Raw genomic sequence first — 27,608 nt, 5'->3', positions numbered from 1 at the left:
AGGGTTAAAACTGTTTAGTTCTACGTTCTAGCCAGGCCCTACCTCCACTGTGTCCTTTACCCAAATTCATTATTCCGTTGACAGGCCAGTGCTGGTCCCCCACAGAACAACACATGCTGAGCTCTCCCTGTGAGCGCACTTGTGATGAACTTTGAGCCACACATCTGCTGCAGAGAAGGAACTTGTATTCCCAAATGGCTGATATTAGCTGAAGATGCTGGGTTCATCTCTCCCGTAGCATATTTTTATTAGATAGGCTGCCGGAGAATCAGAGGAATAAAGTTAGCCGCTATGTCTATATCTCATTACAATGCATGCCTGACTATTGTTCTTTTCATCGGCTTAATGTTATCCTGACTCTGTTTCAGCAAAGTGAATATTTGTATTAAAGCCAGTGTCCATCCTCATTTACCCTCCAAGCCATTGCTGTATCTGGGCTAAGGATGCGTTTTCACGACATCATCACTCCAAGCCGCTTTCTCTGATTTGAAGCAGGGGTTGGCAAACAAAATGTGTAATGGCCCAGAAAGTAAATATTTTAGGCTTTGTGGGACATAACAATCTCTGTTGCAACTTCTCAACTCTGTCGTTGCAGCATGAAAGCAGCCAGAGAAAATACTTAAATGAATAAGCATGGTTGTGTTCCAATAAAACTTTATTTATTTACAAAAACAGACAGTCAGACAGTGGGTTGGATTTAGCCCATGGGCTATACTTTGCTGACCCCAGTTTAAAGTATGGATTAACAAGAAGACATTGGGTGAACTGACAGATTAAAAAAACATATCTTTTTATGTGTTTGTCTCCAAGAACAACAGCAACAACAAAAAAACTAAAACATGGTGTTGGACATTTTATCACTTCTGCAGACAACAGTGTGATAGTTCCCGTCTTCTAATATATTACATCTTAAGATTTTCGATATCACTCTCACACATACAAACAAAAAAGATGAGGGAAACAGTAGAATTTAATTCAGGGAAGAGAGGGTTAAGTGGCTAAAAATTGTAAAGGGAAAGATAGTATCACTTAACTACAAGCACAGTCTCTTCCTCAGAAACCGATTTACCCGGACATTGAGTTGATTATAAGAGATGCAGAGCAAAAACAAATTTGCTGACCTTCATTTCAGAGATCAAAGGTTAAATTCATACCCTGTAGGATGGTTCTGTGAAATCACTCCCAAGCTGCCTGGTGACATATTTTCGAAAAATATTTCTCTCCAGTTTTATCAAGTGTTCTTTGTGTTCTGGAAACACCATTTGAAGTCCCAGCTGGAGCTGGGATGTCATGAGTCTTAGCTGAAATTGTTCTCCAGCTATATCCAGAGGCACATGGTTAGTTGGGGTAGACATTAATTGCAGGGGTTAATACCTATGAGCCCAATCTTCATCAAAAATCGAAGTTAACATTTTACACTGAATAATCAAGGATGGTATAAACCATGAAGAGATAAGAGCTAAAATTGCCCACTTGAATGTCCTTGAAGTTAAATAAACCTTCTAAGATTGGAATGTCCATCAGTGACTGTTCCCAATTTATTTGCCTCTAAGCATCGCCTCAGAGCAAAACCCCAACAGTTAGAAATTTTGGAAAACTGAGTGTACAAATTAGTCCAACTCAAAATACATTTGGTAAAAAAACAAAGCAAACTTTCTGTCTCTTGAGTTGTAAACTCATACACAACCTTTCAACAGTGAGGGTTCGCAAAATTCATTTCGTGGCAGTTTTCATCAGTCCTTAGGAGGCAAAAAAAAATTAGGATGCTGGTGTACATACTTTATTGATCTAAGTGCATTTCATTTAAAAGGACTTTATCTGGTCTGTTGTCTTGTTAACTAATCACATTTAATTAATTTAATTATTTAGTAAAATAATGTCAACAGCCATATGTTGGTCCCCAGTTGTTTTAAACCACAATTACTATGGACTGAGTTGGGGTCCCCCTGCCCAACCAGCAGTGCGATGGTTCTTCAGAGATACTAGGTCTCTGGGAGACAACTAGAATTAGATGGGGGAGTGAGGGATTGGGGGCCCCCCATGATGGTACCCATGGCTTTAGAAAAAGAGGAGGAAAGATGAAGACACAACAAGAAGGTGACCTCTGTACGCCAGGAAGAAGGCCCTCACCAGGAACCAGACTGGCCAGTGTCTTGATCCTGGACTTTACAGAACAATGAGAAATAAATGTCTGTCGTCTCAGCCCCCCAGTCCATGCTATCTTGTTACGGCAGCTCGAGCTGAATAATACAACAATTCTATTTTTCAGCGAGTAGGGAAGTGAGAAGATAGAGGGTGTTATTGAAACTTTAATTTCTACCACTTGCTGGCTCAACAAAGTAACAAATCCGGATTTTCTTCCTCACAGAGTTCAGAAGGTATGTCATTGCTGGCTGACCTCTAAGAATCTGAAACATAAGAACCAAGCTGAATAAGTCTTTGTGTTTTGGGGGCGTGTGTGTACCCTCAGAAAGAAGTCTCATCATTGATGGAGTGGGAGTCAAGCATTAGGATGCCTGATCTGTTGGGTACAAACACTGAGAACTGATTTATCCTGTTGTGGGAGAGATGAAAATTAAACCCAGTGTCCTCACAGATGGCATTCTACTAACACACCACACACTTTCTATTATCGCATGAGGCAAATCAGTGACAATTTAGTAATTGAAGTTTCCAGTAGGATACCCATCCAGGTGACTTTGGTTATGTTCTTTATCCTCTCCAAGGCTTCTTAATCTATGAATGGGCATAATAACATGTCCAATCTCACGGGGATGGTTAGGGGAATAATAATACTGCTTGTGACACACTAGTTGAGTTACTAGTATAAAGTAAGGGCTCCATAAATGCTTTGTGCTATTATTTGGATTATATGTTTAAAAAGAGACAAAAATGGCTGATTTCATTCATGAAATTGCTTTCCCAAATTTTGAAGGTAAAAGAGAAAATAAAATTGCCTAGATCTTTATCAGTTAAAGCCAGCCGAATGGTTGGAAGCCATCTATCTGAGATTTTGCTTCTGGTGTGTGTATGTGTGTGTGTGTGTGTGTGTGTGTGTGTGTGTGTGTGATCTCAAAAGATGAGGGGAGGGGGGATACTGTTCTATTGAGAAGCAGAGAGATAATAAGATGAAATCTTGATCTCCAAATTCTCTCCTGTTAAAAAGCCATGACCAGTGAGATCCAGATAAGGCAACCTGGCAAAGAAAGACTTGATCACACTCTAGGTCTTGGCACCCATCCCCTGACTGGTGAGGTTCAGACCCAGGAACCGGCAAAGATTTACTTGCCTCGAACAGAGAGGCCTAAAAAGCCCCCACCTCCTCTCAGATACCTCCCAAGGAGGAAGTAGCCTGGTGTTAACAGTTTCAGCCACACAGATACCGCGTCAGAGAACTGACTCTGGACACAGCCCAGAGTTGCAGAAGTCAGGCATTTCTCTTTTTACTGTTCACATGAAATTCCCACCTGACTCACAACTCTGCAAAACTCTTCCTTCTTGTGACTGAGTAAGCAATGAGCTGGGGCAAAGGAGACTCTGAAGTGTATAGTTTTCACTTTGGGTGGGGCTGGGAGGGAACACAGACCTCTGTGAAAACCATTGAAAGCAGATACTCACCCCCACCCCCCAAAAATGGACTTTGACATATATATATAAAACACTGCATATAATTTGGGACAGTGATCAGATCTCCTGGAGCCCATCCAAGAACCCCAGTGAAGAACCCTTTCCTTACTGTTATTTTAAACAAATATTCAGCAAGTCCTGAGTGTCTGGCACAGCATTAGGCACTTGTGTGTGTGTGTGTGTGTGTGTGTGTGTGTGTGTGTGTGTGTGTCCTTAGATCTCAAACCATCTCTCCTTTGCAAACATGACTGTCCCATTTTGCAGTTAGGAAACCAAGGCTAAGAAAGGCCAAATGGTGTGCCCAGTTCTAGGTTCCAGCAGTAACTCTGTCATGTACTTCTTGCGTGAACTTGAGTCAGATCGCCTATTCCTACTCTCATTCTTAGTTTCTACTCTGTCGGCTTGGGTTGAAATGGTACTCATTGCTGATGGTTGAGTGTCCTCCCTTGTCTGCACTGACCCAAACTGTTGTGTGGCTTAGATGTGATCATGCACTAAAATATTTTTCACAGATTCTGGAACATGTTAAACACCCAATAAATCAGCCCATTAAAAATTAAAATAAAGAAGACCTGCCTGATCATTGGAATTAGCAACCGACCTAGATGTCATTTAGAGGAAGCTGCATGAGGCCGATCAAAGCCTCTTTGGATATCAGCAGCCAACATCCACTCAAAGTAGCTAAGAGGAGAAGGAGGGTTATTTAATCAATAATTTGTCTAGCAAAAAGCGTGCCTATCCTCTTCCAAGACCTTCGGGCATCTGGTGACCACTCAGTACAAGTCACGATGGGGTACAGCTTTGGAAGATGAGTCTCCTGAATATCCTGGTCTCCAGGAGAAATGAGGGATGACTTGATAATGGTCCCTTGCAACTTTATCCCCACCATGGAGAAGAGAACTAAAAGTCATGTCTGCTTAGAGGGTACATAACTTGTATTCTTTTTTAAAAGGACAGAATGCAAACTCCTGGCCTCATCCTGTGTCCAAGTCTTTTGGGAAACACATCCAATGGTGGTTTGTGCCTGTTTCCTACTCGTTTTATTTGGCAGCAAAATGAAGATCGTGTTTCGCATAAAAGCCCAGTTCTGTCCCTTGCACATTTCATTAAGCATTATATGCTGTTCCTGTCCTTTTTTTTCCACGATCACGCCCCGGCACGCTTTGCAAACTCCTTTTGTGGGACTAAGTTTTGCTCATTTCTACATTTATGGTTTCTTGTAGGCACAAAATAAATTTGACAGACAGGGTTGGAGAATTTGAGCAAGATAAAAGTCTCTTATCAACGCATGGTTTACATTAATAAATTGATACAATTGTGCTTTTTTGATGCTGTTTAGAAAAAACTTTTGAGGGGCACCTGGGTGGCTCAGTCAGTTAAGCTTACGACTTGGGCTCAGGTCATGATCTCACGGTTCGTGGGTTCAAGCCCCACATCGGGCTCTGTGCTGACAGCCAGCTCAGAGCCTGGAGCCTGCTTCAGATTCTGTGTCTCCCTCTCTCTCTGACCCTCCCCTGTTCACGCTGTCTCTCTCTCTCTCTCAGAAATAAATAAAGCATTTAAAAATTTTAAAAAAGAAAAAAGAAAAAAGTTTTGAGAATCCCCCAACTGAAATGTTCCTGGAGAGAAAGAAGAGGAGTGGAAGAGATTGTGGAGCCAGGAGTCTGAGCACCAAGCTCTGTCCCTCTCAAGCTGTGTGTCCTTGGGCAAGTCACATAACCTCTCTGGGCCTTAGCCTCCCCTCAGTAGTCACATAAGTGTGATATCGTCTTGAGCATCAGTTCACAAGTGTGTTTGAGGACACAATGAGATAAAAGTGATGTGCTCTCACAGAAGTGCTTTCAGAATTTGTGAATACGCTTCAAAAAACAGAAGAAACAAAAAGAATAAAAATTTCCCAAGCCCAGAAAACTGAGTAGATCTTCCTCCCTTGCCACCTGATCCCTTCAGCAGTTTCGGGTGGCCTCGGAGGCAGGCGGATCCAGACCCTTTGTACTAACTCTGCCCACGCAGTTCCCTACCATCTGTGGACAGATCCTGTCACCTGTGTCTTTCTTTTTTTTTTTTTTTAACATTTTAATTTATTTTTGAGAGACAGAGAGACAGAGGAGGAGCAGGGGAGGAACAGAGAGAGGGAGACACAGAATCCAAAGCAGGCTCCAGGCTCTGAGCTGTCAGCACAGAGCCCGATGCGGGGCTCGAACCCACGAACCGTGAGATCATTCACTGAGCCAAAGTCGAACGGTTAACAGACTGAGCCACCCAGGTGCACTTTCTGATGGTTCCTGGATCAGTCTCCAAAGGTGGATGCTCAACTCTGATTTAAAAATGAAATTAGTCAACATATGTTAGCCCCTAGTGCATCAGGCATTGTGCTAGGCTGTGATATTATAAGAACAAAAACAGCAAAATTGATAATATACCGGACAGTCTTGGAAGTACTTAAATCAATGATCCCATCTGATGGGCAGGACGAACGCCTGAAGTATCGACTGTTATTATTTCCCCATTTAATGAATTGAGAACTGAGGCAGAGAGAAGTCAGGCAGCTTATCAGAAGTTCAACAACCTATTAGTCGTGGAATCGGGCTATGAATCCAGAAAATAACTAGAACCTCCTCCCTGATTCCAAGAGGCCTATAATCTAATAGGGGGTTTGTATTTCACATTCCACTAACCATCACAGAAGATGACACATCCCAGCCTAATGCTGTGGGTTGGGGGGGTTCAGATGTGGGCTTGATGAGCTCTGCCTATTTCTATTGGGAAACAGGGATTCAAAGAGAAGGTAACAGTTGAGAAGAGTCTTAGGCAGAGAGCCTAGCTGACCAGACCTCCCTTGTCACCACCATTCACTGGGCCCACCCACTGAGGATTTAAGATATGATTCCTGTCATCGTTTTTAGCAGCCGCCTTGGCCTGAGTATCAGTGAATTGAAGGAAAAGAATAGAAAAGAAAGGAAAAAACCTCAGTCGAGAGGTCAAATACTTAGGGCTTCATAATACCACAAACCCCCACATCCAGCTTTCGAATCCAGCACGATTTGCTTAGGCAACTCATGAAAGCTGAGACCCTGGAGGTCACCTAGGTCAACGATAGCAAATAGATTTTATTTCCTGGGCCAACTCCAATCGACTGAAGGCTGCTACTGGAATATTGGGTTGAGAAGGATCCAGGGGCTCTCAGAGATCGAAGGGAAAAGTGCCACAATCGATTAGCGATGTCTGATACGGGCCCAGGAGCAGAGAACAATGGATCGAATGCAACACACATACCAGACTGAGTCTAACCCCCCACCTTTGTCTTACAGAAGAGGAAATAGGATGCTGAAGTGAAAGGCTGAATGCCTCAAAATCACTTAGCAGGTCAGTGGCAGAATTACCTGGTTTGCAGTGCTCTTTGTACAATATACCTCAGCTCCTAGCAAGTGGTAATTGGTGATCACAGAATCAGCAGCAAAAACCAGCAAGCAAATTACGTTATGCTTCGTACAGTATTGGTGTTAAGTGTATTTCACTCTAATTCTTTGATAGCTGATGATCCGTGTAATGCCACTCTATTCATTGGAATATCTGATTATTCAGAGCCTTCCCCACCTCGGCTGGGTAATAGCAAATAACCACCTCCCCCTCCCCCAGGCAAGTAGCAATTTATTCCAGACAAGAGGAAAGAAGACAGGTCAAGGTCTTCCTTCTTTTTTCTAAAGGGCCAGCGACACGCGTTTTTGTAGCGGTTTTGTTTGCCGGTCTGACCTGGGCCTGTCAGTAAAGCCAGACGAAAGAAAATGCACTTGAAGGAATGATTTCTCCGTAAACAGCAAGCCCAGCTAAGTTAAGCCTTGGTGGCCAGATTTCATCATCCTTAAACATTCCTGAAGTCTGAGCTCATCAAGATGTGAGTGCTGGAGGGTAGTTAGGTAGAGGGCGAAAAGAGAGGGCACGGCCAAGCAGCGAACTGCCTTTGCCAAGGCATGGTGGCGAAAAGCAGCGGGGCCCTCGGTGGGGACTGAGGAGTCTGGGGGCCAGGTGAAAAGGAATGGATCATGAAAGGAGACTGGACCTCGCGGTCATATGGATGTCCGACTCAGCCCTAGCTCCTCCAGGATCTGGCGTGCTGTGCAGCCTCTCTGGGCCTCAGTTTCCTCACACGTCATATATCTTTCGAGAGAGTATAATTACATCCAACACCTGTGCACAGTGCCTGGAATTTGGTAGGTGTTCAACAGACGACCAAGTCAAGGAATTGAAGAACGTACTGGCTTATTATATGCTGTAGGGGCAAGAGTGCTTCCGGGAATGAAAAAGCCTGAGTTCTTGGTCCCAGTTCAGCACGGGACCTCAGACCCTGGGTCTGGCACCTAGTGAGCCTTAAATAAATGTTTGCAGGAGGAATGAATGGGTGAATAGGAAGCTGCAAGAATGATTTTACAGAAATAGGTGGGCCCCAGTTTTCTCATCCATCTAAGGAAGACCGATCTCTCAGATCCCTTTAACAATAATGTTCTTTTGGCCTCTGTATTTCTCACAGAGCTCAACCCCACCGTGAGCAGGGCCCTGTCCCCTCCATGAAACTGACGTCCCAAGGAAGTTCGGAGAGTGCAGTGCCTGACCCCCAGCAGTCTCTGGACTAAATCATACCCGAAGATTTGACCCTGACCATGAGATGTCCCACAATGCAAAAGGAAGCAGATTTTAAAGTAAAATCTGGCTGAGGGTGAAAGTGAGGCCTGGAGCTGTGTTCCAGCCATGCTCATTCCTATGAATTGCTGTCCCCAGCCCCACCTGTGAATCAGGGACTGAGCGGTGCTGGCGTGGGCGGCCGGGCCACATGGAAGTCCAGATGCTCCAGGCACCCTGGACCCTGATCTGCAGCCTTCAGGCAGGACGCCAGCTCCCTGAGCAGGAAGAAAATGTGCAGACGGGTTTGCCGAGGCAGAAGGGTGCCAGCTCCACTCCGGGACTGCCATACTTTTCCGGGCTTCCTGTCCCCTGGCCGAGATTCCCCTGGAGGGTGGGCGCAGACCCCAGAAGGGGGCAAAGACACTCAGGAGCAGGGAGACAACAACATGCTCAAGAGGACAGTTCAAAAGGAAATAGCACAAGCTGGAAGTAATTGATGTGTCTTTAATGCTTCAAATATGCCTGCTTTTGTTTATTTTTTTAATCTCAACAAGTCACAGACACTGAATAGTAAGTCGAATTTCGGCCCCCTCTCCCACCCCTTTGGTACTCCAGCTTAAGAGGACCTTTTACACAGCTTTAAGGATAGAACTTCAGAAGTCCCTAGCTCTGTGCCCAGGAGGTAGGGAAGGCAGCCCTCTGCCCACGGGGAGGGAAGTGACAAAGGCTGGCAGATCAGCCCTCCCCAAAAATGAGGTCAGGATCAGGAAGTGGAATAAGGTAGGAACCAGGCAGCTAAGCTCGCTGGGAGCTGATAAAAGCAAAGAGTAAGGAGACGGGAGAAGTAGAGGGTCTGGTTTGATACTGACACGGTACCGATAGGAAATCACTGTAGGTCTCTAAGCGGAGGGTGGACAGCAGGAATATTTTGCTGATGAAAGATATTTCTGGTATCTTCTCTTGCCACAGATTTGAACAAGGAGTGGGGGCGGGGCAGACGCAATGACCTATTTGTAGATTCAGATTTGGAAGTAACAAAGATGGGGCTAGGTTATCATTTTTCTAACGTGACATTTTAGTCACATAAGAAGAATGTTTTTAGTGCTATCCAACACCATTTAGTTATGTATTCATTTGCTCGATAAATAATTATTACACATCTACTATGTGCTCACCCTTTTGAGAGAGACAGGAGAGGAAGAAATTGATAGTCTTGTCCAGTAAGTGTGCAAAAATGTGCTAAAAACAAAGAGTAAATAGGGCACAATTGATTTCCCACAGAGAAGGGCAGGTACTGCATGACCCAAGCAAGCTGTGGAACGAGAATCCTTGAGAGCTGGGCAGTCTGGACAGGGAAAATGATGGCACAAATGGAATATTCCAGGCCTGCAGAGGAGACTGGCAAAGATTCGAAGAGATGCACTATTAGGTTTGAAGGACATGGGCCTGTCTGAGATGAAAGATTCGAGGGCCTTCCTGGAAACAAAGGGGCATCCTTGTCCACTGCTTTTTTTTTTTTTTAATGTTTTATTTATTTGTGAGAGAGAGAGAGTGTGTGTGTGTGTGTGTGTGTGTGTGTGATCAGGGGAAGGTCAGAGAGAGAGGGAGATACAGACTCTGAAACAGGCGCCAGGCTCTGAGCTGGCTGTCAGCACAGAGCCCGACGCGGGGCTCGAACCCACAAACTGCGAGATCATGACCTGAGCCGAAGTCAGTCGCTTAACCGACTGAGCCACTCAGGCGCCCCACATCCTTGTCCACTTCTGAGACCAAGTGTATCATTCTATGTGGTGATTCAAGGCCACAAATCCAGTGGCAATATTCGAAGCGGGTCAGAAGTCGAGAGCTGAGGAGGGACTGGTCAGGGCGGCCCTCAGTGGCGATCCAGAGGCAGAGGGACAGAACTGGAAAGCTGGGTCAGGCAGAGCCTGTCTTAACAGCGGGGATCCCAGCGGCCCTTTTAGATAGTTCAAGGCCCAGCCGGCTGTCCAAGTTATGCAAAGACTGAATCGGACACCCGTGCTCCAAATCCCTGCTCGTGCCAGGAATTGGATACTTCTGGTGCCTAAGAAGAGCCTAGAGAATAGAACAAAACCCCAGGAAAGTGTGCTTCCCATCTGCGGCCCACATCCCCGGCAGCCCGCCCACCATCGTGGAAAAGGGGGATTAATTTGCTGCAGATCGTCCAAGGCTTGGGCTTATATTATTCATTTTTCTTGGAAATGTCTGAGGTTCCATGATCCCTCTCTAATCCTGTATGCCATACTTAGCTTATATTTTGACAGACACAGGGCTGGCTACTTTGGCCAACATCCACTTTAGAAGGGAGGCGGCCCTGCCTCCAGTCACCGCCGGAGGCCAGCCGTCCCGCCTGGTGGCTTCGCTCAGCCCGCAAAGCCCAGCTCTCTGGCGCTCATCACAGCACAGGAAAGCAAACCCTAGGGTGTCTTTTTATTTTTTCGCTCTCTCTTTTTTTTAATTCGCAAGCAACAAGACTTTTTCTCTAACATCGGACTGAATTAAGTTTCCGAGTTTAGGAAGGTCCTAAGAATTTTTATTTTGTGATAACGTATGAGAATTCCATGTAGAGAGTCTCCACCACTTGGGTTTTTCTTTGTAGCCAGGGCCCCCTATTTTATTTTCCTGGATGGCCTATCATTTATTCTATTATCTCGTAATACTTACCCAGGATTCCCTGCTCTGAACCGAAGGTTTCTTGGCTTTCTGTATCTAATAACACTCACAGAGTGAGGACCACTTTCTGCTCCTGGGAACACAAGAGGTTTTGCTTGCATTCTTTTTTGTTCAAAATAGTGGGACATAAGCCACAGGTCTTTTTCATATTTTGACTGATGAGAAAGTGATTTCTGCAAAATGTATCAATGCGTAGTCTTCCAGACGACCTCTAATTGACTCAGTGCCACCCATGTCACTCCTGTCCCTGACCATCCTGTAGTGTTGATGTAGTTTGCCACCTCATCCTTATTTTTTCATCACTGGTGACAGCGAGTGTTGTTTCTCAATGTCACATCTTGAGTGTGCAGCTTTGCAGGGGAGGCCACGACGCTGGCCTTCTCAGTGTTCCGAAAAGCTTCCTTAATAACCACCCCAAGTGGATGCCTGGAAACCCACCTGTTTTCCCTTGGGACTGATCCTGCACTCTCCCACCCACCTGCCTGATGAGGACCCACTCTTGTCCCGGTTGTGGGGGCCTCCAGGCCTACTGGACCCCGAGATTGCCCAGAGCATTTCTCTTCCCCAAAACATCCCACTTTCTCCTCCTGCTTCACTGCATCAGGAGGGCCCCAGGAACACGGTACTCTGCAGCTGGATCTATTTCCAGGTAGAGAAACTGAGTCCTAGAAAAAGCACGATGGACACTGGAGGTTTTTAGTTTGATTGTTTGCTGTTTTGTCCTTTGGATCCCCCTTCTTCCTGATTTTCTTTGGAAAAACCACCTTTTTACACGTTTCCAGTATTTATGGTTCCCAAGAGGTCCATCCCACTCCTATGCTACAGAGGCCAGCAGACCATCCAGGCCTGGCCGGTTCTCTTTCCTGTTTTCAGTAATTGATTCAGGAGGTGGGTGTGTGACTCAAGCCAAGTCAAAGTGTCATTCTCAGGATTTGTGCGAGAAGTCTTAGGAAAGAGGTTCTATCTTTCTACTGTGCTTGAAAGCCAATAGATTGTAAGCATGAAGCTTCTGGTGGCCATTCTGTCACCAGCCTTCTGGAGTACTAAGCCAAGAGAGAAAAAGCAGAGATGAAAGATAGAGAGACACAGAAATCTCTTGACTCCGCTTAATCCCCTACCTAGTTGTGCCTGAAGCTAACTCTGCCTGAACTTTTCAATTATGTTAGCCAACAAATTCTGTCTCTTGCTTAAGCCATTTTGAACAAGGTTCCTCGCTCTCCTTAAAGAGCCTTTCCTGAAGATGCTTTGGGACTTTGAGCCGACTCTTAATGGGGAGGCTCCTGTTCTTCATGGTATGCTAACATCCAGGAATGGATGGACTCATCCTTCTTTTTCCAGCGATTAAGGCACAGCATAGAAATACAGCTTTTATGAACACCCTTAGCATTTCCAGCCCATTTTAATCAATATCCTTAATCTCTTCTTTCCCAAGCATGACAAAGTAATGTCAAGGAGCAACATTTCCAGATGGCTTACCCGTGTGAAGACTGACAGATAATGAAGGTCCAAATGAGAGGAACAGCAACATAGGACCAAGCTGCTGCACAAGACTGTGCCCCGTCCCCAGTTGGTGACGGTGGACACGTTACACAGAGGCCAAGTGGACAGTTATTCTCCAGAATAAATTGACTCCTTCCTTAATCCTGTCAGTTAAAGAAGGAGCAAGATTAAAAGAAGAGTAAAATTTCCTTGGTCAATGAGGGCCAGGGAAAAGGACTTCCCACGGCAAGGTTACTTCAATTCCATAGGCCTGAAGACAAAGTCTATCAGTTAACAGGCCCTAAACAAAAATCATGAGCTTTGAAATTAGACTAACTTGCTGACCTGTGTTTAAATCCCAAGGTTGAAAATGTACTAGTTGTGTGAAATCGCAGGGGAACTTTCTTCGCCTTGACTTCCTGCCCTGGAAATGGGTATGATCCTACCTATCTCATATGGCTATTGAGAATATTCAATGAAATTATAAATCTAAGGGTTAGTTAGTACACATAATAAGCACTCGATAATTGGTAACCAACAGTAGTATAATTATTAGTAGCAGTAATTGCAATAATAATAATAATCACCAAGGTGGTAGGAGTTTGCTCACTTCTATTTAAACCCCGTGTGTGGAATTCGGGCCTGTAAAACAGCACTAAGAATAATTACCATAGACAGGCCTAGGTGTCCTCTTAGCTGGGCATGCAAGGTGTAAGGGAGTGAGGAGCCGTAAGAAGGACACTTTGGTCAATTTTGTTGAGGCCAATACAAAGTCCTTGACTAAGCCAAACTTCTCAAACGCTTACAGGATTTTGTACGCTAATCTCTGCTTATTTTCAATTCAGTCCCTTTTAAGATAATGCTACCAGACAACATGGATGGACCTTGAGGGTGTTATGCTGAGCGAAGTAAGTCAGGCAGAGAAGGACAAATACCATATGTTTGCACGTATAGGAGGTTTAGGAGGAACTTGACGGAGGAACAAGGGGGAGAAGAAGGGCGGAAATGGTGGGGGAAAGGGAGAGAGGCAAACCATGAGAGACTCTTGAGCGCTGACAAAAACTGAGGACTGATGGATGTGGGTGGGAGGGGGGGATGGGCATGGAGGAGGGCACTCGTGGGGATGAGCACTGGGTGTTATGTGGAAACCAACTTGACAGTAAACTATTTGGAAGAAAAAAAATAAATCATAAATGCCTAACCTTGAAACAAAACAAAACAAAAAAAGATAATGTTACCAGATCTCTTTTAACAGCTGAATTATATAAACTTTATAAAAGCTAACACATCCTAGTTATTTGTTCAGCCTCCACAAATGGTATCCCAAACGCCATGTTACCTTCGTAAAGGAAGCATTTTCAAAGTCCCCCACTTTGAAAGTGTGGCATGAAACGGAAAGAAACCCCAAGATAAAAACTGGAAGACAAAATCGCAGTCACCGCCGAACAGAAAATAGGGTAACGTCAGTGAATGTAACCATAACGTTCACGTGCACATGCTTACGGTTCCTTCACAGCCTCACAACTGAGTTTGAAATGGTTTTACGGTGCCGGATCTTCTTTAAACCCAACCCTGGATCCTATGACAGGCAACGAGGTAAGAGAAAAGGGGTCACGGGGCTGAGGTGGGTGTCTTTTCTTCCTGTCGCATTGAGGGCTCCCTGCCCTGACTCCAGTCTCATCTCCCCTCGAGGAGGTCCTACGCTAATCAGCCTACCCCTGTCCAGGGGGGTTGGTTCAGAGACGGACGTGTGAAAAAATTCTGGCCAACAATAGTCAGGTGCAGGATTCTGTGGAACATCTGGACGAGACAAGCCCACCTTTCTCCACAGGAGGCCTGGAAGGAGGCTGTGCTCCTGCTGCTGCGAAGTCCTGCGACTCCGGCTCTGAAACGCGAGCCCGATGCCAACACTTGCCAGAAAGCAGAGCCAAGAAATGGGGAGAAACTGAGTCCTGAAAGTCGTCTGTGAACCCTGAATCCCACTTTCCTAAACGTGCCCCCTGACCATTCCAGTTTCTGCAAGCCGGTGGATTCTTTTTTGTGTCGCCAGTTTAGGCTAGGATTTTGCTATTTGCAAATCAATGTGACCTAACGATATAAAGATCCAGCAACAAACGCAAACAAACGCAATCAAATATCTAAGTTTAAATTAGGCATAAGCAAATCGGGAAAATTACTAAGATCACAGCTGAGATTAACACCCAGGACAACAGCCTGTTGAACCTCGAAATTTCTGATCCATAGACTCATAATTCGCCTTGAGATAAAATAATTCAACAACTGAAACATCTGATTTATGCTCTGTGGCCACAGCTGCTCAGTTGGAGTTTCAGCGGAGAAACTAGGGGAGGTATCAGAATCCAGGATGGTGGCTGTGGCCAGAAAATGGATCAGGGCTGCGAAATCTTCAGGAGGTTGTCAGACATCTGACATCTGTCCTGGTCAAGAAAAGCAGTGGGGTAGCTTGCTAAATGTTGAACGGGGATGCTTGCAACAACTGCATTATTTAGGGCTTCTGTGACTTCAAATAAGAGATTTCCCAAACTTGGGAAGGTGCCTCTAGGGCCAGGAATAAAGGGGTGTGACTCTCGCAACGCACAAGCAGAAGGCACTCAGACAAACGAGGAATTGTAGTTTTATGAAATGGGGACTGTACAAAACAGATGCATTAGGAATTTGGAACCAGCTTAAGACAGTACATTGTTTGTTCAATTCCTGGTAGAGACCCTGCCCCCCAAATTATTTTTAATCGTATACGGCAACTTCTTTGCCAAAGAAAGAGCTTTGATGCAACTCTACAGTGAAAATCACTTAAAGCAAGCGGAGTTCAGAAGAATCTTGGAACTCAGAAGCTTCCCTCCCAAACCACAGTTAGTCCAGTGCCCATTCTTGGTAGGGTGGGGCACGGGGTAATGGCAGCTTGGGAGCTGGGACTGTGTCAGGGGCAAGAGCCAAAGTTGTCTTTACATGAAGAACTTTGCATTAGGACTCTGGCATTCTTCTGATTCATGCATTCACGGAGTATCTGGCACTCTTTAATTCTCTTTCAACCGGGTGAACATCAGGAACTATTTAAAAAACAAGACAGGATTAACTCAGCCCGGTACACACTCAAATACCGAGATTTGAGTCCCTTGGGCAAGACATTTGCCAACTCCAGAAAGGCCAGTTCTCCACCTGGGGAGCCAAAGGAATCTTTCCACACCTTAGTTCCTTTCCATGATGTGACTCATCTGGGTGCCATGTGCTAAGCTGTGCTTACAGCAGAAAAACATGTCCGGTACACTGAATCTTCACTTAACATGGCAAATGGGAGAAGGAGTCTGGCTCTGCGATGAAAAACACCATATCCAAAATGAAGTGCACAGTTCAGTAAAAGACAGAGAGAATCAGCCCTAGAGCAGTAGCTGGGAGAGAGCAGGTGCCTAGTAAGGCCATGGCGACTGAATGAAGAAAAGCATAAGCAAATGAATAAATGAATGAAGGGATCCTTAGACTGACTGACTGGTTGTGCCATTTAAAAGGAAACTGCCATGAGAACGGCCAGCAGATGTTCGCGAGTCGAGCAAGATCATGGTCGGTCAGCGGGACAAATGCTTACAGTCCATCCACGCTGCATGAGATGAAGTGGGACTCACTAAGGAGGATGGAATATTAAAGATGTAGCAGCATGGCTTCTGCTCATAATGCGTGCCATCCACCTGAGAAAAGAAACACATTATGAACACAAGAACCAACTTTGTACATGAGTTCCCTTTGTGAAATAAGGGCACAGAGAAAAAAAGCTTACAAGCATTTATAGAGGTTCTGGGGACTGAAGGTCAGAGAAGACTTCACGTAGAGATAGCGTCGGCGTGAGTAGAATTTGTATCTGTGGATAGAAACAGGGATGGCCTGGCAGGGGACATATGATATGAATGTAATCAGGCAACATATTCGGAACCAGCCCGACACCTGGATATCCCTAGTCTGTTCACATTTCTTGTACTCTCACCCATGTTCCTATTTCCCGCTATCATCTCTTGTCTGAACTGCAGCCTCTCGATCGGTTTCCAGTCTTTTTATCTTGCTCTCTTCTCATCTCCTATCCTCGAGGAAGCAAGAATAATCTTTTGAAAAGGTAAATCGTAACAGTTCTCCCACCACCGCTGCCCATGCTGAAAACCTACCATGGTTCCTCACCGACCTTAGGGCAAAACCTAACTCACTAGGCTTTCTAGTCCGACAGGATCCGGTCCCTGCTTTCTGCCCCCAGTCCTCACCTTCCCAGCCCCTGCCACCCTGACCCTTCCCTTCTCCGGCTACAGAGCACTTATCAGTTCCCAAGTGCCCTCTGTGGTCTCCCCTCTGGGCTTCATACATGGCATTCCCTCCACCAAGAAAACCTTTCCCTATCTTTCATCTTGGCAACTCTCATTCATAGTCGGGCTTCAGCGTAGACGTCATTTCCTCTGCAAAGTGTCTCTTGGCCTCCGAGCCGGGGTCACATGTCCTGCCTACATTCTCTCATAGCACCCTGTGCCTCTCATGGAATCAATGAACGTCGTACAAATTGGGAAAGGATTGAGGAGTAGGTGGCCTTGAATGATAGGCCAAGGACTCCGACGTTTACCTTGAGGGCACCTATTAAACAATTTTGAACACAAAGTGTGACAAAACCAGAGATGATGGAACTGATATTCCAAAGGAAAGAATAGATATAACTGACTTTATAGGAAAGGAAGACTGGAAATGAAAGAAGTCAAAGATTTTATTTCACAAAGAGGAAGGGTCTCAACAGAGGCATGAAATCAAGGGTACGGTCTAGAATTGCTTCTTACGGAATTTAAGATTGGCTTCAACCCAAAGCTGGTCCTCAACCAAGCACAGGCCATCCTCCCTTACTGCCGTGTTAATGAGCCCTGGCACATGCCTCACACCACATGGGGAAGAAAAGAAGGACGTGAAGCATCAAGGACAGTTTGTAAAGATCCCTGTCCACCTGAGGCGAGCCCCACTTCTTTGACTGGGGACAGGCAAAGGTAAAGATTCACAGCTGAGTAGAGGAGATGGACTCTCTCCAGCTTGAGTCCATTCAAAGCGGCGTGCCAGCAAACACACACGGTGGTCCTCAGCCCACCTCGCCGCAGAGCTGAGCGGGTCCCTCCTAATAAGATTTTAAGAAGAGAAAGGAAAAAGAAAAATGGCACCATTGTTCTATTATTACATGTGTGGTGAGTGCCAAGTAGGCAGTGGATGGACAAAAAGCCCAGCCAGTTCGCCAATACCGGAAAGATCAAAACAGTGCGACCAGTTACCATGAGTCGTCTTAGAATACATTGGCCTGGGTGATTCCTAAGCCTCCCTCTGCATTCAGACTCAAATATTGTTTGGATTATAATATTAAACTAGGGCTAATATGACCCGCACTGTTAAGATTATTAAAAGAGTGGAATATTGCACAACTGAACGTTTTTCTTAGTCGTCAGAGCCTGAGGGTCATAATTTGTAGGAATCACCGTGCTGGCTTGGATACTGATTATTTACTAAGCGCTGACAGCTTTTTCAGTTTGGCACAAGATGGAAAAGAAGTCCCAGGGTCTCCTAAGGGAGTGGTAATATAAGTTAGGCAGGCAAAGAATCCAACATAACATAGACGAGGTGTGGCTGGAAAGTAATAACAGAGTTTTTAAACAAACCAACAAAAAACAGAGCTAACTGTCCAAGAGAACTTTTCTACACATCTGTCACCTTGGGGCATGGTATGATTAGTTCAGAGATACGTCTGTTGCTCAAACGTTTTTGGAAGTCATCCTCAGACATTGAGACTCAGTGTGGTGTAGAAAAAGAGGCATAAACTTTAAATTCTGACCATGACCAGCTGCACAATCACAGACAAGTTTCTCAACCCATTAACTCCTCAGCTTCTTTCTCTTCTAAAGTGGGGATAAGATGCCATGCCACAGTTTTTGGAGAATCAATGAGATAACTAACGCTAAGGGTGCAAGTCTTAGAGCACTCGCCACCAGGGGCAGACACCAGCCAGCACTCGCCACCAGACACCAGACACCTGTTGTGTCCTTTAAGTCAGTGTCAAGATCTATAGGATAAAATCTATCTTGTTTGGTTGATCAAAGAGTTTTCTTGATCATCAGCAGAATTACTCAGCTTGATTACTCCCTCAGGCAAACAACTTAGTTCCTGTGTTAGCTCTGTAGGCTTGCCGTACAAAGTACCACACGCTGAGGGGTTTAAACAACAGAAATGTTTTCTCTCATAGTTGTGGAGGCGGGATGTCCACAGTCAAGGTAGTGGTAGGGCCATGTCTCTCTCTATAGTGCCTAGTCTTCCCTTCCTCTTGCCAGCTCTCATGGTGCCTAGCAATCCTTGACATCTCTCCGCTTGTAGACATAGCACTTAGATCTCTGCCTTCATCAACACACACCATTCTCCCTGTGTATCTCTGCCTCTGTGTCTCTTCTTTTCTCTCCTCTTTATAAGGATACCAGTTCTATAGGATGTAGGATCTACCCTAAGGCAGTATCATGTCATCTTAATATGTCTGCAAAGACTCTTTCCGCATAAGGCCATATTCTTAGATTCCAGGTGGATGTGCATTTGGGGGTCCACTACTCAACCTAGAACAGTCCTCAAATTCACAGTACAAAAAACAAAGATTTGTACATTCTTGAAGACATTCAAAGAAATCTAATGCAGGTTTTATAAAAGGTAGGAAAGGAAGAGTTGCAGGTACATTACAGACAGTGGCAGCTGGCAGCTTGTTGGAAAATATGGCTTGGCCACAACTGTGATTGATTTGAAGTCATCACATCTGACTTTGTGTACGTATCTTTATGATTTTGAAATTTTACTTCAACCACTCTTGATCTCTCCATAAATGTAGAATGGAGGGTGTGCTCATGCGTGCTTAGGCTGATCATGTGACACTCATCACGTGGCACTAGAAGAGCTACTCCCTCCAAAAGTAATCATCATCATCATCATCATCATGAAAGTGGTGTTCTTCCTCTAATGTGGATCTGGCCAAAAATAGATTCAAGCTGAGCTACTCCCTTTCCACCTCAGTCTCCAAGCTCTGTGTAGTTATACAGTTTGCATTCATAGAAACAGCATAGATTTCTATAGATAGGCAACACTTAGCTTCTTTTTATGCAAACACAAGGCTAAAGATGTTCTCCAGCCCTGGGTGAAACTCTTCCATGGTAGAAGGCAGATCCTGGGAGGAGACAGGTACTGGAAGACAGAGATGACCACAGAGCTTGGATCTTCAAAATGGTGGGGAATTTCCCTGTAGCCAACACAGCCAAATCAGCTCCTACAAAAGAAAACTAAAGACTTAGGGGCTTGAAGGCAGGCTCCAGGAGGCACGCGTACCTAAAGATGGCAGGGGCTCTGAGACCCTTCTGAAAGAGAAAGCCAACAGAAAATCAGCACCAGCATAAATGGGGAGTAGTCCCTTGAGGAAGAACCAGAGAACTCCCCTGGAGAGACAGGAAGCACACTGGGGTTGGAGGAGAGTTTTCAACCATCTGGTGTGCAGTTAGCCTGTGGTCTAGACCAGGCTCCGAGCTTCAAAGGACTGGGCTGCATAGAGCGGAGCGGATACAATGACCCCATGCTAAGATCTCCACATCTGCTGCTTATGGCCATGTCTCCATGCCATTATCAGAAGACAAAGATCTCAAAAGAAAGGAAGCGTTCATCTGCCCCTGTGTGGCCAGAAGTGCCGGCCAGATCAGCACAGGGATTCCTGGTCTCCCCATGCTAAAATCCAGAGTTCAGGGACACTTGTCAGAGGCCCTGGGGAAGCCGATAAGTATTCTCGAAGCAGCCACACAGGGAACTATGGGACAGAATCAGGCCAGGCAAGTCCCAGCTTGCAGGAAATGTTCAACAGAGGACAAGCTGATTGTCATGTTGGAGAATGCTGTGCTCAATCTTTGAGCCCTGCAATTTTAGCTGTGGAATATTGTAGAAACCTTATCAACTCTTACCTCCTTTTTTAAAAAATGGTTTATTTATTTATTTTGAGAGAGAGAGAGAGAGAAGGGGAGAGAGAATCCCAAGCAGGCTCCATGCTATCAGAGTGGAGCCCCACTCAGGGCTCGAACCCACAAACTGTGAGATCATGACCTACGTGGAAATCAAGAGTCAGATGCTCAACCGACTGAGCCACCCAGACGCCCCTCAGTTCTTCTCTTCTTTTATTTTTTAAATGCTTATGTTTGAGAGACAGAAACAGCATGAGTGGGGCAAGGGTACAGAGGGAGACACAGCATCCAAAGCAGGTTCCAGGCTCTGAGCTGTCAGCACAGAGTCCAACACAGGCTCAAAACCACAAACTGCAAGATCATGACCTGAGCCTAAGTCGGACACTTAGCCAACTGAGCCACCCAGGCGCCCCCTCAACTCTTCTCTTCTAATAAAGCATTCCTCTGATTCACACTAGCCAGTGTTATTTATGAGTTGAAGAGCTGAAATCAGCCTCCCACGCAGGCAAGGGAACTATTGTCTCAGGTTGCTGGCAGGAGTCCAGAGAAGTGTGTCACTCTCATAAAGTTCCCTGATGCCCTTCTGTCATAGTGATCTGTGACTCCAGGCTCGCTCTTGAAGAACTTATCTAAAGGAACTTAATCTGGGAAGCAAGGAGAAGTTTTGAAGCCTGTAATGCCTGCAAGAGGTGTGGCAAGACTGAGGGGTCTAAATTTGAACAACTGCGGAGGCCAAGCCAACAACCTTAATACGAGGAGTGGAGCTAGTTCACGAGAGCAGGGAACACAGGGACCACCATGTACAGTGAGGTCAGGGCTCCCAGCTTGCCTGTTGGTGTCATACAGAAATACAAGCCCACAGTTGCTAAATTTTTAAGAAACACATGGCATCCCCAAAACTCAGTTGTGATCTGTCCATTTTGAACAGCCTTATTGCAATATAATTGGCAGACGATAGATGGTACAGATTTAAAACGTGCACCTTGGTAGGTTTATATGCACTTTCTTTCACTTGTGAACCAGAACTATAATCAAGCTAATGAACATATCCAACCTGCGAGAGTTATTTTGTATCCCTTTATAATCCATCCTTCTCACCCTCGTCTCCATTCCAGGACAACCACAGATCTGCTTTCTGCTTCTTCAGATTCATTTGCATTTTCTAGAATATTCTATAAATGGAATAATATAGGATGTACCTTTATGGGTCAGGTTTTTTGCATTCAGCATAATAATTTTGAGACTCATTCATGGTGTGTGGATTAATAGCTCATTCCCTCTTACAGCAGAATTGTATTCTATTATATATGAATGCCATAATTTGTTTATGCATTCATCTGTTGATGGATATTTGGGTTGTTTCTAGTTTGGGGAGGATACTAGCATAAAATTGCTATCATATTTTTGTGTTAGTCTTTGAACATATGCACTTGTTTCTCTTGGATGAACACCTAGGAGCAGAAAAGCTATGTCATACAATAGCTAAATATTTAGAGCGCCTGAGTGGCTCAGTTAGTTGAGCATCTGACTTTGGCTCAGGTCATGATCTCACAGTTCTTGAGTTCAAGCCCCACATCGAGCTCTGTACTGACAGCTCAGAGCCTGGAGCCTGCTTCAGATTCTGTGTCTTCCTCTCTCTGCCCTTCCTCTTGCCCCCACTCTGTCTCTCTCTCAAAAATAAATTTTAAAAAACATTTAAAAATTAAATAGCTAAATATGTAACCTTTTAAGAAACAGCCAAACTGTTTGCAAAATGGCTGTACCACTTTACATTTCCCCTGGCAGCATGTGAAAGCTCATTTGATCTGACTGCCTGTTAACACTTTGTATAGTCATTTTGTTTAACCCATTTTTGTAGATGTGTGTTTTAATCTGCATTCCCCTAATGACCAGTTCAGTTGGGCATCTTTCTATGTGTTCATTTGTCATCCATGTATCTTCTTTGGCGAACTGTCTATTTAAATCTTCCGCCTATTTTTATGAGGTTATTTTTTATTGTTGAGTGCTGAGGGTTCTTTATTAATCTGCATATATGTCCTTCATCATATGTGTGATTTTCAAATACTTCTCTCCGCCTGCGACTTGTCTTTCATTGTTCTAAGAGGGCCTTTCAAAAACATAAGTTTTTAATTTTGCTAAAGTTCAGCTTTTATTTTTTTTTTCTTTCATGAATCATGACTTTGATGCTCTAGCTAAAAAAAGTTCTGGCTACCCTAAGACTGTAAAAATGTTCTCCTATATTTTCTTTCTTTTTTTTTTTTAAATATTTATATTTATTTCTAGGAGAGAGAGAGAGAGACAGCGTGAGCAGGGGAGGGTCAGAGAGAGGGAGACACAGACTCTGAAACAGACTCCAGGCTCTGAGCTGGCTGTCAGCACAGAGCCCGACGCGGGGCTTGAACCCACGAACCGCGAGATCATGACCTAAGCGAAAGTTGGACGCTTAACCGACTAAGCCACCCAGGCACCCCTCTCCTATATTTTCTTACCTCCCCCTTCCCACCCCCCACCTTCTCCAAAACTGGAGATAATTTTAGGTTCTATGGAAGTTCTGTGTAGGTCAAACAAGACACATTTAGGGCTCCATGTAGCCTGGGAGTCACCTGTTAATAGCCTTTTACTTGTAGCATGGCCCCCATATCCCTCAGTTTGTATCACGCACAGTAAACAGGGCCCTTGCTTCACTTTTCCACAACACAGCTTCTTTCACAAGCAACTGTGATGAATCTTTCTCAGAGTCGTCTTTTCCTTACACAGAAGATCAGTGTTTTTTTGTTTTTTTTTTTAAAGACATATTGGGATGTCTGGATGCTTTTATTGAGAATTGAGAAGAAGAGATGGTGGCTTAACTCCCCTGAGCTGGAACTTGCTTGGAGCTCTGGTCATCTGAGAATGACTTTCACTAACACAGTGTATTAGCAGTCTATCACCTTGGCCCACATGGTGGACATGATGGGGCAAAGAGGAAGGGGCAGAGGGAAACCAGACTTTTCTGTTTAAATATTGCTTTCAGGTAAGTAGGATCAGTGCCAGTTGGGGCCTTTTATTCTTCAGTGCTATCGCAGAACTCAAAGAGATGATTTCAAAAGCACTCGACTGCTTAAATATCCTTCCCTTAACTCTGACTCTCCAGCATAGTGTTTTTAATATACTGGGAGAGAGAAAATTCTGGCCCTGGGCAAAAAAAAAACAAAAACAAAACTTTTTTTTTTGTCATCAACAGAGTAACGGTATTCTCAGCCCCTCTGGCGTTGTTCTGGAAATCCACACATGACGCAGGAAATTAGTTGTCTCGTGTCCAAACACTATTCACAAGAACGGTTTTTAAAAATACAATCAGATACTTGTAAAATGCAGGGCGCAGTTCAGAGCATATGGTGTGTATGAAGAGCGTAGAAGCTTGAGAATGTCAGCAGGTAGATGGGCAGTTCATAGGCAAGGGACAGTGGGAGAAGCTTAGCTGGATTGTCTGACGTCACTTCAGGAACTCAAAAGGAGCAAAGGCAGCTACTGAGTCCCCGTGCTCTGTGAACGCATAAAACTTCCATTGCGGCTGAGATGTTGGTTTAGATCAAGGGAGCTGCACTTCCCGTTGGAGAATCTGTTGCTCACTTGATTGTTTCAACAATGGTTCAAAAGCGGCACTGGACTCCTGTGAAAATTGATGTTTAGAGCCGTGGAAGTTCTCCCTCACCCTGAAAGAATACTGCTTCCGAATCCCCTTCACCTCCTTTTCCAGGGCGTGCATAGTGTTCTCAAAGCAACAGGTGGCTTATCCTTCCTCTAAAGCCATTCCTTGCCGTGTTCATTTTACAACAAAATACAGAAAATTCAGAGGACTAGCAAGAGGTTAATGCCCCTAAACTTGCAGCAAGTTGACAGTGAAGTCCTGGGGACCTTAGAACCAGTAATCAAGTACGTCAGCCTCTTTGCATTTCTTGCTGCATGGAGTGCTAATCTTTGACCATAGCCCAAAATGAAGCTGGTCTTTGCTATTAACCCAACGTGGGCAGGCCTGAAATCTAAATAAATGTGAACTGACGAATAACTAACCTAGCGAACTCCATTAAATAGAACTCAAAATAACTATCAGGGAATCTGTTGATTATCTTAAGGGTTTCCTCCGTGTCCCTCACAGAAAGAATGATCAAAGCATGGGAATTTGGGATTTTTTTTCCCCTAAAGTATGTAAAGGGATGATGGGTTTGACTAAGAAAAATTTAACTCCTTCTTATTTAGGAGAAAACACCATGCTTACTGCAGAAAAAAGCAGCCATTCCATTGGAGCTTACTTTCTATCAGCCCCGGGTGACTTGGTCTAACAAGGAAAGCACCAGCTTTGAGTATTCCAGACCGGGCTTGAATAGCAGCCCTGTTGCTTGCCATCCACGTGGGCTTGCACAAGTGTCCAGACCTCTCTGAAACTCAGCATCGTCACACACAAATGGGGCTTCTGACAGACAGCCCAGAGGGGTGCTCTGTAAATTCAACTACACTTCAAGAGCCAAGCAAGGTACCCACGGGTCATTGCCGTCCCACCTCTGTTCTCAAAGCGCTGCACACTTTACCATGGCCTTCGCCGCCGTGTTTTCTAATTGCTTATTTCATCTTCTGACTTTGCCCAATATCCTGTCAGGGCAAGGACCACATTTTGCTTGCTCACCTTTGCAATATTCACCTGACACACCTCGTACAGAGGAAGCATTCAATAAATGTTTCTTGGACAGAAAGCAAAGAGGAAGGAAGGGGAAAAGAAGTTGGTTAGAATAGTGATTACATGATTAAAAGCATAGACTTTGGAGTCAGACTGGATTTCAAATCCAAACCCTGTGACTCACTGCCTGAGTGACTCTGGGCAAGCATTTCAACTTTCATCAGTAGAAAAAAGATAATATCTGCCTTGAAGAATTGTAAGGGCTATGTAATTATTTCACTAAGGGTTTAACAGAATGCTCAGCACATGATGGGTGCTCAGTGTACGTTATTCTATAGTATTCAATAGTGTATTATGTAATTATATGTTAATATTATTATAAAGCTTAATAAGACTCATCATAAATATGATTGACACCTTGCAAATGTTTGGGTAATGATTGCCTTGGTCTCTGCTGGAAGTAACTGGCATGGAAATCACGTGGGAATTTCATTCTGCTATCACTTGAAATAAGTTGTAGATAATCAGCACTACCCTGGCAACTTTATGCAGAAGATGGACTGCCACGGTCATCTGCAAGTCTGATCCTGTTGGCAGGTGAAATTTTAACCTATTCAATAGACATCTGAAATGGCACAGGATGAAGGCTTTCAGGGGTCAACCAGATTCCGCCCTCCAGGCACTGGCAATGTCTAAATCACTGTAAGGACAGGCAGAACGTGGTCAAGGGCTCCCACCAAAGTGCAGACGATGGTCTGGACCCATGGGAGTGAGGAACGTAACCTGCTGATTGGGAGAGCGGGCTGTGGGTGCAAACTGTGGTCCCACTATTTGCAGCTAACAGAAGCGTCCTTTCCTCATCTGCAGTGAGAGCACCTTGAGGGAGCCCCTTACAGAAGGGTTGTAAGCATTGAGTGATAATACTCGTGGAAAGTTAGACATCCACCATGTAAGTTCTCAATAAATATCAGCCATTATTGCCTTGGCTGTGACTCTTATCCAGCTAGCATTACTTTAACTGGATAATAGTGATATTATTACAGGTATTAATATATAGTATAGTAACACTGCCAGCATTTAAAAACTAGAATATCATTCATGTGTCTATATTACTATAGGTAATATAACATTGATCGGGATAAGACTAAGAATATAATAATACTATTTGTAACATGGTAAGTGCTTCCTGCAGAATTTAGCATTTGAACTAAATTTTGAAGAATGGGTAGCATTTAAGCACCATTTGGCTATTTGGAAGGAAAACAGGTGTTTTTATCTGATGCTTTTCCAAGCCTCTCCTCAGTTCTAAGTTTTATACTCTGCAGCATGTGAGACCACTGGAGAAAGGCTTTGTTACCAAAGGGTTCACGGGAATGAGGCCCAGACCCAAAAATTGTCAGGGATGGAGATGAAGGAATATACGTTCAGCACAAACTCCCCCGTCCACGACTTCCCCATAGTTCGCCTGACTTACCCACCCTGACATCCCGCAAGAGAACAAAGGGAAGTGCTGATCAGACCACTCAACACACTATAAATATTCACCTTCACTATCACTGTATTATTAGTATTTATGTTGAAAACAAATTCCCCTTTGGGAATCCAGCTCGACTCTATTGGCACCTGGTGGATCCTTTAATATTTAAGTTCCTCCATCTTCAAAGATTCACATCAGAGTCTTTCCTGAGGCTGAAGACTGAATGTTCTTGCACCTGGGAATTTCCCTTGTGGCCAGAAAACCTGAAGGGGGGATGCTTCATGCATAAAAGAAACGTTAAAGGGGAGAAGATGAGCCGAAGTGGAGGGAGGTATGTCTGGAGGTCTAAAAACCACACATTAAGATTGAAATTAGCCCACATCCATCCCCTTCCTTCCATTCCCATTAGAAGTTTACAAAACAGTGTGTGTGTGTGTGTGTGCGCGCGCGCACGCATGTGTGTACGCGTGCACCGTGCACATGCGCGCATTAGGAAGAACGCAAAAATTCAAAGCTGAAATTTGCATTGACTTCCCAGAAAATGCTTCATGCAATTTGCCTGTAAAACAAATCCAAGGCAGCCATTCTGAAACTTTAATGAACACAAGATCCACGTGGAGAGATGCTGAAAAGGTATGTTTCCACCCCCACCGAGCCTGACTCAATGGGTCCAGGATGGGGGTCTGGAATCTTTATTTTTCATTAGTGTCCTATGTAGTTCTGATACAAATGGTCCTTGAACCACTCTGAAAAATGCTGGCCTAAGGTTTATGCTTTTCTCTCTTTACATTTTTTCTGTCCTCGTGTTCATTTGGGGATGACTTTTAAGTATTTTTCTCAGTGTTCTCCCTAAGCCTAAAATTCCCATCTGTTGCACCAGTGGGTTTCCAACCCCCCATGTCTGAAAACTATGTACTCTCTGAAAGCTAAAGTGACTTCTTATTAGTAGGGTTGAGGCAGACGTAGTGGAGAGTACTGTATCCTGGACCTCAGCTGGACAGTGACAGAGAACATCAGAGGGGTTTCCTCGTGAGGGGATTCCCCACCGAGAATAGTTTAAACGGAG

The sequence above is a fragment of the Crocuta crocuta genome, unplaced genomic scaffold, assembly GCF_008692635.1.
Source record: "Crocuta crocuta isolate KB4526 unplaced genomic scaffold, BGI_CrCroc_1.0 scaffold2, whole genome shotgun sequence".
Classification (NCBI taxonomy): domain Eukaryota; kingdom Metazoa; phylum Chordata; class Mammalia; order Carnivora; family Hyaenidae; genus Crocuta; species Crocuta crocuta.
The sequence above is the reverse complement of the archived record's forward strand: the minus strand, read 5'-3'. Positions refer to the sequence as shown.